We start from the raw sequence: 9,601 nt of genomic DNA, 5'->3' as shown, positions 1-9,601 counted from the left end.
AATGTTGTTTTTGTTTTAAAACTAATTCCTCATTCTTGGCTATTTAAGTGACTTCCAAGATTTCTCTTATAAACAACACATGATAAGTATCTTGCACATATCTTTTAGTCCCTTAAGAGAAATTTCCAGAAGCAGAATTGCTGAATTAAAGTGCACATGTATTTTGAAGAGTTTTAACCAATCCTGACATTTCACCCTCGATAAATATTGCTCCAACTTCCTTTGGCCAAGTAAGCAATTGTATTGTGATGATTGCTCCCTGGTTTCCTCAGGGTAAACTTGCAAGTTCCTGAAAGTGGGAACCACACCTCCTTTCTTATGCTTGGCCTACTATCAAAGCTGGCCAGGGAAGGAACTCCCTCTCAGGGTGTGTGAAGGTATATATATATTTGTAATCATGAATTTTTGTACCAGTTTTAATTTTAAAGTATTCTGTTAAAATATTATTTATCTCGATTACTGATTTTTTGGTATGTCCTTAAATTTTGCTCCTGAAGTGAATACCTCCCTCCGCTCACCGTATCACTGACTCTGTGCCAGCCTGTATGGTCTTCTCTGACCCACGGCCACCTGTGTGGCCCTGCAGGAGCTGACTGACTGTTGAGCAGTCAACGCGGTCTCTCTGGTCCCCTTTCTGCAACAGTAAATCTGCCCCATTCCTTGTGGCTTCATGTGACGAAAATGAGAGCTCTGAGGTTGAGCTCAATTTTTGCTCCCACTGTTGCTTTGACAAGAGGAGGGATTACCAATTCAGGGCAAGAGAACAGGAGCCTTACTCCTTGGTCAGAACTCTCCATGAGCAGAGATTTAGTGTTGGCCAAGAGTGTCAGTAGCATCCTAATGAAACTCGCCTCCTCCAGCTTTCTAAGCCTCTCAGGTGTCCTACCTTGTGTTTTCAAAGTTTATCGGTAATGCTGCTGCTGATTATAATAATAACAGACACAGTTATGAAGCACTTACTGTATGCTCCAGAGAACATAGCCACAAGGAGGTGGACTCTTCACTTGAGCTCAAGTCACATGGCTAAAGCAAAGTGATAATCAGCTATGTCTCTGGGTTCAAGCTTGCTGTGTTCAAAATCTAATTTGGGGGCCTCCCCGGTGGCGCAGCGGTTGAGCGCTGGGTTGCGAAGCTGCCCGTGGCCACTGCGGTGCCGGTTCGATCCCCGGCTGCTCCCCGGCCACTGGAGGAGGGTCCCACATGGCGCGCAGACCACTCCTGCCGCCCGCTGCTCCCCTCAGCAGTGTACTTCGGTCCTTCTGCCTGCTCTGCTCCCCGCTCTGGCTCTGGTGAATTCTCTCACCCTCCCGCGCTTCTGACTGTACCCAGTGCATGTATAAACCAACCAAACAAATAAATAAATAAATAAATAAGACATGCCTCTAGAAAATTAAAAAAAAAAAAAAATCTAATTTGGGTACTTTCAAGCTGGGTGACTTTGGGCAAGTTATTTAAGTATCCTTAAGTAAGCCTCAACTCTAAAAAGGCAGTGACAAGTGCCCACTTAGAGTAGTAGTTTGCAAATAAAGTACTAAGCTCAGTGCCCAGCAGTTGATAAGTGGTGAGCTACTGTCACTTAGTAGGGGCAGTAGCAATCCTCCAAAATCTATCCTCTCCTTCTTATATGGTAGTAGAATCTTCTTTTTTTGGCACTTGCCATACTGCATAGAAACTCCTCTTCCCAGCTCCTGTGAGTCAATGTAGTCACCTAGTTCTAGCCCTTCTGAGAATCAGAGGCTCAATCCCAGCATAGAAGAAGGCTTAGAAGTCATCTCTTTAAGCTTCTGCACAGCAAAAGAGACAATAACAAAAACAAAGAGAAACCCCACCAACTGGGAGAACATTTTTGCACACAACACTAATGATAAAGGACTGATCACAAAAATCTGCAAAGAGCTGATGAGACTCAACACAAACAAAGAAAATAATCCAGTCAAAAAATGGGCAGAAGAGCTAAAAAGAAACTTCTCTGAAGAGGAAATGCAAATGGCCAACAGGCATATGAAAAAATGTTCAACATCACTCGTAATCAGGGAAATGCAAATCAAAACTACCATGAGATACCATCTTACACCAGTGAGAATGGCACATATTAAAAAAAACTAGCAACAAGAAATGTTGGCGAGGATGTGGAGAAAAAGGAACTCTCCTGCACTGTTGGTGGGAGTGCAAACTGGTCCAGCCACTATGGAGAGCTGTGTGGAGATTTCTGGACCTACTAAACATAGAGCTTCCATAGGATCCAGCAATTCCACTCCTAGGTATTTACCCAAAGGACACAGAAACATCAATTCCAAAGAGCACCTGCACCCCTATGTTTATAGCAGCACTATTTACAATAGCTAAGCTTTGGAAACAGCCCAAATGCCCACAAATAGATGACTGGATCAAGAAGATGTGGTACATATTCACCATGGAATATTACTCAGCATTCAAAAAAGATAAACACATGCAATTTGCAGCAACTTGGATGGTGCTGGAAGGGATCATGCTCAGCGAAATAAGCCAGAAAGAGAAAGAAAAATACCAGATGGTCTCACTATAGCAGGAATCTAGAAAACTTAAATAAGGGACCAGGAAAATGAATAACTATAAAAAAGTGAAAATCAAAATCAACAAACAACTATGAACCAGAGACACTCTATGGGTGGTGGGGGGCGGGGAGGGGAGGGATTGGGGTCAAAATAAGGGGATTGCAATTGTATGGGGAATATAAAAATAAAATTTATTAAAAAAAAAAGTCCTCACTTTATTACACAGTGTGTGTTCTGAGACTCAGTAGCTCAAGTGTCACCTGGGGGGCTTGTCAGGTATGTAGAATATGACTTTACCCAGTCCAGTGGAATGAGAACCTGCATTCTTAGAAGATGCTCAGGTGAATCAGGTACCCCAAAACTTGAGAAGCACTCATCTGGTCTAAATAGTTTCTGTTTCTTCCTCCCCAGTTCATCACCTCTCTCATCTCTCCCATTGCCTTCCTGTCCCCTTAGGGTTAATGGCTGGTCCACTTTCCCCCTCTCCTTCCTCTCTGTCAGTAGGATAGTGGAGTGACACAGAATTGCACCAGTGTCACACCAGCCAGTCCTCAAGACTGTCAACAGGAACCTAATAGATACTGCCAGAAAGGCCAAGGGGTGAAAATGTAGAATTATCTTCACAGAATTTGCAAAAGTTAAATTTCTCTTTGTTCTGTTTCCCTTTGTATACTAGCTTTCAAATTCAGCTTTATCAAAAATAACATATATTATTTGAGCTCCTGCGATAGGCTGGGCCTTGAGCAGGGCTGAAGAATTGATGGCCCCCCCCAACTTCCTGTTTACAAATAGAGACAGAAAGATTTGTGAGTAACTGGGATTGAAAAACTGGAGCTAATATATACACTGATAGCAGAAGAGATGAGTCCAGCCTGTGGGCAGGTGCAATACCGTGTCTGTCGACCCAAAGGTTAGTCTTGCTTCTTCCTGACTACAATCACTCTCATTTTGTTCAGGTATTAGGCAATATGGGCTTCAAGGAAATTGGTTCTTATGTAACTTTGGCAACCTAAACAAGCTAATGAAGAAAGAGAGGATTTAAACATAAAAAACCAAACACTGTTGGAAGTAATTGTATTCTTTTTTCATCTGTTTATGTCTTAGATAAAATTATCTCTTCCCATTGTAATGTAAGACTCTTACAGCAGAGATTCTGCCCTCCTTGGCTGTGGGAACAATGTCTGGCAAGTGATAGACATTCACGGACAATATTCTGATCCACTGGGTCAAGCAGCTCATTTCAATTCAGCAAACAGTTCTTGCTTTTCTGTTGTGTGCCAGCCCCTGTGTGGGACCCCGCAGGTACAATGGGGAGCAGACACAAACCTGGAAAGACAAACACAAAGCAAGGTGCTGCAAGTGTGACAGATTTTTACAGAGACCCAGGAGGCAGGGAGCGCCTTAGAAGGGGGATTTGCTGAAGCTTGAGCCTTCGACAGGAAGGTGTCAGGAAAAGCCTCCTGAGACTCTACAAGAAGAGTAGGATGTGTCCAGATAAGGCAGTGGGCGGCAGGAGAGCAGCCCTGGCAGAGGTGGCAACAGGAATGTCCTGGAGGTAGAGGGCGCAGTGCAAGTCAATAGCCTGAAAGATGGGCAGAGAAGCAGGAGAACAGCAGGAAAAGGGCAAATGGTGAAACGAGTTTGAGGAAGAAGGCAGTGTAAAGGTAGGCCAGGTGGATAGAGCCGCAGTCATCAGTGTAGGCTCGTGTACTGGTCAGGGCCCACATCGGGGTTATGTGACCAGGGAGGCCCACAAAGGGGTGAATAGCAGGGCTGCATGCTGGGCCCTGCAGGTGCTGGTGCATCATTATTGACTGTGGGGAGCATTTTACCCATGGGTGCCTGTGGCCCAAGCCAACTGCTGAATATGTAGTGTGGATTCCACTTTTAGCTGGAAGAACATTGGCTGGGGCATCACCCTGACTCCAGCAGTGGTAGGGACTTTGGGGGAGCAGGAGGGATAATGGTGGTGGGGTTGCTATGGTGCAGAGCACTGAAGTTGAATGGACCGATGCTGCATTCAGTTCTCATTGTTTTATTGATGTATGCTTTTAATTTTAATGGAAATACTAGGGTAGAAATGTCCAGTGCCTTTTCTGGAGGGAGCTCTAAGCACTGGATTTAATTCTATTAATAGGGCTATGGAGACATCCCACCACTCAATCTTGCCCAACTGATCTTCCTCCAGAACTACGTTGAGCTGAAGCAGAACTCAATGTATTTTTTTTTTTTTTAGAACTCACTGTCTTAACTCAGCATAATAAACACACACTTTGTCAAAGTGCTCAGTATGAGGGAGAGGCAATGATAAAGGACAGTGCCAGCTCCGAGGACACACACCTTTGGAGGGGAGAAGTGTGTAAACAACTAAACATGGAGCAAGGACTGGTACTCTGGGGCTCCTTGGTGCGTAAGTGAGGCTCTCAGGAGGAGTGGGCCCCAACAAATGTGGATCTAGAGACCCTCAAGTAGAAAGAATTCTCTAGAGTGCTGGCTAGACCAGGCATGGTTTGTTGAGGACTTGTGCAGGAGCACAGGGGAGGCAGGATGGGAAGAGAAATTTCCAGCCTCACTCCCTGAAGGGAGCTCAGAAAGGGTTCTTGAGGGGTGGGCAGGGCTGAGGGGAGCAGTGTCACGGCATGTTATGGGCTGGGCTAAGGTATGCGCAGATGGGCTACATGTGCCTTCATTCATTTCATGTTACATTAGCATCTAAAGTCTCCACCCAGGTGTGTGTGGGCTGGAGTGCTGGTGAGACCTCAGTCAGTCTCCATCAGGATTTTCATAACTATCTACCTGGGGCCCTCAGCTTTCATGCCTCCAGAAATTGTGAAATGATCATTGGTGAGGGTACAGCATCTTTCATCTAGGTACAGCGCCTTTGGTCATGCTGGTGGAACAAGTTGTTTGAGCAGGATGTTGAGACAGAACCTGCCAGTCTGTGAATCAATCTCCCTCTTCAAACAGGAGGTCAGGCAGTTCATCCTAGCAGCTCGCAGTCTACTTTACCCAGGCTGTCTCGGGGGCCTGTGGTGCAGGGAAGGCTCACTGAAGGGTGACCCTTGCACTGCAACTTGTTGGATAATATTGTCTTGATGGGAGGGGAAAGGAGTTCAAGTAGAGGAAAGCAAAGCTCTGGAGGAGTCAATGCACGTCAGTTACTGAAGCATGGGGTGTGTGGTGGGACACGTGGAGGAACATGGCTTGAAAGGTGGCAGGGGCCCATTGTTGATGGCTTTATATGCCACCCTCAAGGGTTAGGATTGCCTGTCAAGTCAGCAGGGAGCCACTGAAGACTATGAAGGAGGAGAATGACACACCCTGACGTGTGCTGTGTGATCCTCCCTGGCATATAAAGGGCGGATTGACATTAGAGATGCAGAGAATGGGTAGGGTAGAGATGGTAATGTTATTATCTAGGTAAGAATTTGGACAGAAGTGTGAGCCTAGAAAGGAAAAATTAAACATATACTCTGAGAGAGTGTTATTTATATAACCACACCTGAAATGAACTTCCTAAGTGATATAACCAGCCTATTATCCTAACATCAGAAATTTAATACACTAAGTGTAATACAAGGGAGAAATGTAAAAGAAGTCATTTATAATCAACATGCATTTCAATGTGTAGTGGGGAGAAATATTGGGGTGAGGCCGGAGGCACGTGGGTGAAAGAATTCACCAGAGAGAGAGTGGAGAACAGGAAAGGTGGATTTACTGGAAAACACTGCTAAGAGTAGCAGTGGGGGAGATGGGAGAAGCTGCCCCCAAAAGAGGGATTTGAGGCTCTCTTTTATGCTCTGTTCTCATGGACCTTCAAACTTGGGGTGCCAGTTTGTACCAGTTATCCGCTGAAGGATCTTTGACACAGAAAAGGCCTCTGATTCTGCATTCCTGGAGCTGGGTGAGTTTTCTGGTCCTAGTCCTGTGTCTTATGGCCTTGTCCCCAAGGCAACCTTATCAATTCTCTTATCTAGTCAAGTCTTCCAAACCTGCCTGCTGGGCAAGGAGTGGGGCCTTGGTTTTTAACCTTATTAAATTGTACCCTGGACATTTTAGATGTTTCTGCCTATGTTAAGATTATTGTGAAGTCAACAACTGTAAGTACAACATGTTAGAATGAGAGCACTTTATTTTTTTAAAAAAGATTAATTTTATTTATTTATGCATGCAAGAGCTGGGGTGTAGGCCAGAGGTATGGGGCTGGCAGTGAGAGGATTCACCAGAGACAGAGTGGGGAGTAGAACAGGCCGATTGACTGAAATACACTGCTGAGGGGAGCAGTGGATGAGACAGGAGAGGTCTGCTGTGCCATGTGGGTCACCTCCCTGCCCTGGGATCATACTCCTGCTGCAGTGGCTGCGGAGAGCTTCACGGTGCTGAGACTTAACCCCTTACACCACCAGGGGGGCCCGAGGGCACTTTATACAGCAGTCAGAATACGTTGAGCGATACCCTCTTTTGTGATGTGATTTTTGTTGAGCGATACCCTCTTTTGTGATGTGATTTTCTGAAATGTGGTACAAGTTACTGAGAAACAATGACATAAGGGAAGAAACAAGAGAGTGTCAAGATGGATTGGAAAAGGCTGGTGTACGTGTGCATGTGTGTACAGAGAAATAGAAGTGGGATAGGTGAAAGTGAATTACAATTAATTTGATATGAACTCTATTTAAAATTCACAGAATTATACCCTAGCCAATTGTTTACAAAATTTGTTGGATTAATAAAAAAGTGTTAAGGTTGTTTTTTTTTTTTTCTTTAAGAAATCTAAAAAGAGGGCCTCCCTGGTCGTGCAGGGGGTTGAGAGCAGCGCTGTGTAGCTGTCTGCGGCCTTTGTGGTGTGAGTTCGATCCCTGGCTGGCCCGGAGCAACCCACATGGCGCCCGCTGCTCCCCTCAGCAGTGTGTTTCTACTGAAACCTTCCTGTTCTGCTCTCCGCTCTCTCTGGTGAATCTTCTCAATGCCTGAGACTCTGGCCTGTACCCCACTTCTAAAAAAAAAAAAAGAAATCTAAAAATAACTTAGCCTGGTGTCCTTTGTACACATCGTTGCCACTTTATTATTGTCAGTCGAATCTGGGTGTTGGCTGGCTAACGGGTGTGTTGGAAATTTAATTATGGTGTCCTAATGACCAGGCCAAGGAATTGTCTGGTCTCAGCGGAAGATTCTGTGGGGTTAGGGATCCTTGAAGAGGCAATGGGTGATCACAGCCCTCACCTCTCCATTCGAATGTGGACAAAGAAAAAACATGGCTTTTAAAGAATGTCATCTGCCCGGCACCAGGGTAGAAACCCAGGTAGGGTTTAGTTTGTGAGATTAGTATACTGAGATACTGATCTTCCAAGCTCACAGAAAGGCAGTGCAGGCCCTCAGTCCCTCCCTCCCAGCCCACAATAGAAAAACTCATCTAATTCCATTTTACATCTCTGACCTGCTGGGCTTATTACCTTGCTTTTCTCCCATTTACCCAATTGTTTAGTACAACTGAATCAAGCTGACATTTTGATAATAAACTCCAGGATGAGGCGAGATCTCAAATGTGGCGTCCTTTCTCCTAATAGGGTTTTCATTGATTCTGAGAGTTGTTAGAACAGCAGTGGTTCTTTCACAATTCCCAGCCAGGGATTCTTCCAAGTGGGTGTGCAAGAACACTCTTTCTTTGTACGAAGGTGGCTTAGATTTGTTCACAGCTTCCTTTCCCTCAACAGCTCAGGAAGCATAAATGTGGGCCGGGGGCGGGGGGTGGGGGTGGGGGGTGGATAGGGTGTGTGTCCAATGGAAACGTTTTTTGTACTTTCAAAGCAGCCAAACAAAACAGATCCTTCAGAATGGTTTTATTTTCTGTGGCAACATAGTAGTGGGCACAAAATCTCCTCCTCTTCCTTAAATAACCTGTTTCTGTAGCCTTTTGCATTACCTCGTCACTAGCAGAAAATAGGATTTCTCACCTACAGATGGTGAAGAGAGAAGAGGCTAGCCTGAACATTAGCTAGAAATTACTTGTCAAGTTTGATCAATTCAGAGAAAATCCAAATCCCCTTTGAAAAGGTAAGGTTGATATAGGAAGATTAGTGAGGATGTCCTTATTGATCCATTGTTTGGCTAAATTGTCTGCATATGCAGCGTGTTTGCTAAATGAATGATACATTTGCATCTAAATGGTCCATAAATAATTTGATTCTGCCCCAGACAGGGTAATAAACAAGCCCCTCCGTACTGCTGGACTTGTGAGATGTCTGTGAGTGTAGACTTTGCTCTCATTGCTTTGTCTGTGCTATTATTTGACAAGGCACTGGGGAAGGAGTACATGAATCTATTAACGAGAAGCAATCTCCATTATGAGATGAGATTTGAGTGAGCTGGCAGAGAAATCTTTCATAATATGCAGCTTTTGGCCTCCAGCTCTCTGGGCAAAAATTTTAAAAAAGAATAAGAAATCAGAAATCAGAGTTGCTGCCACCATAGCAATTCTGCTTTGCACGTTGGGGACAGTCTGAGGGATTAATTACCATGTGCGTGCTGCTTTTTATGAGGCCATTAATACCTATGCTTCCCATCCAGCACCTCAGCGAGTATTTATAGCACACATGTGGAAGCGAGGCCCGTGTTTGAGTTGATACTCCAAGGACTTCAGCAGCTAAGCGGACACAGCCAGGCACCCAGATCATGCAGATTTTCCCCTCCATGTCCAAGCCGATGAGTTCCAGCTCTTAATTGGCAGACAGGGAGCTTAACGAAGGCGCTGACAGTTGCCAGTTTCTATTTGCGGTTATGTCATGCCTCTTATGTCAAAACTGTGACTTTATGACTTCCTTGCATCAGATTTGTGATGTTCCATTCTTTTAAAAGGCTCCAAGGGGATGGTGTACCTTGGTTTAAGAAATTTCAATCTATTAAATCCAGTTTCACGTGAAAGAAATATAGAAGAATGGTTATTCACTTTGCAAAAGCATCCACAATGGGATTCTTAAAGCAATAAATATTACATGTGGCACTTAGCATGTGATTTAGTTCACTGTTTCAGAAATTGGTCTATTGGCAAAATGCAGTCGACTTAAGGGTTT

The sequence above is a fragment of the Talpa europaea genome (genome assembly GCF_964194135.1).
Source record: "Talpa europaea genome assembly, chromosome: 6".
Taxonomy (NCBI): Eukaryota; Metazoa; Chordata; class Mammalia; order Eulipotyphla; family Talpidae; genus Talpa; species Talpa europaea.
This window is presented reverse-complemented; position numbering follows the sequence as displayed.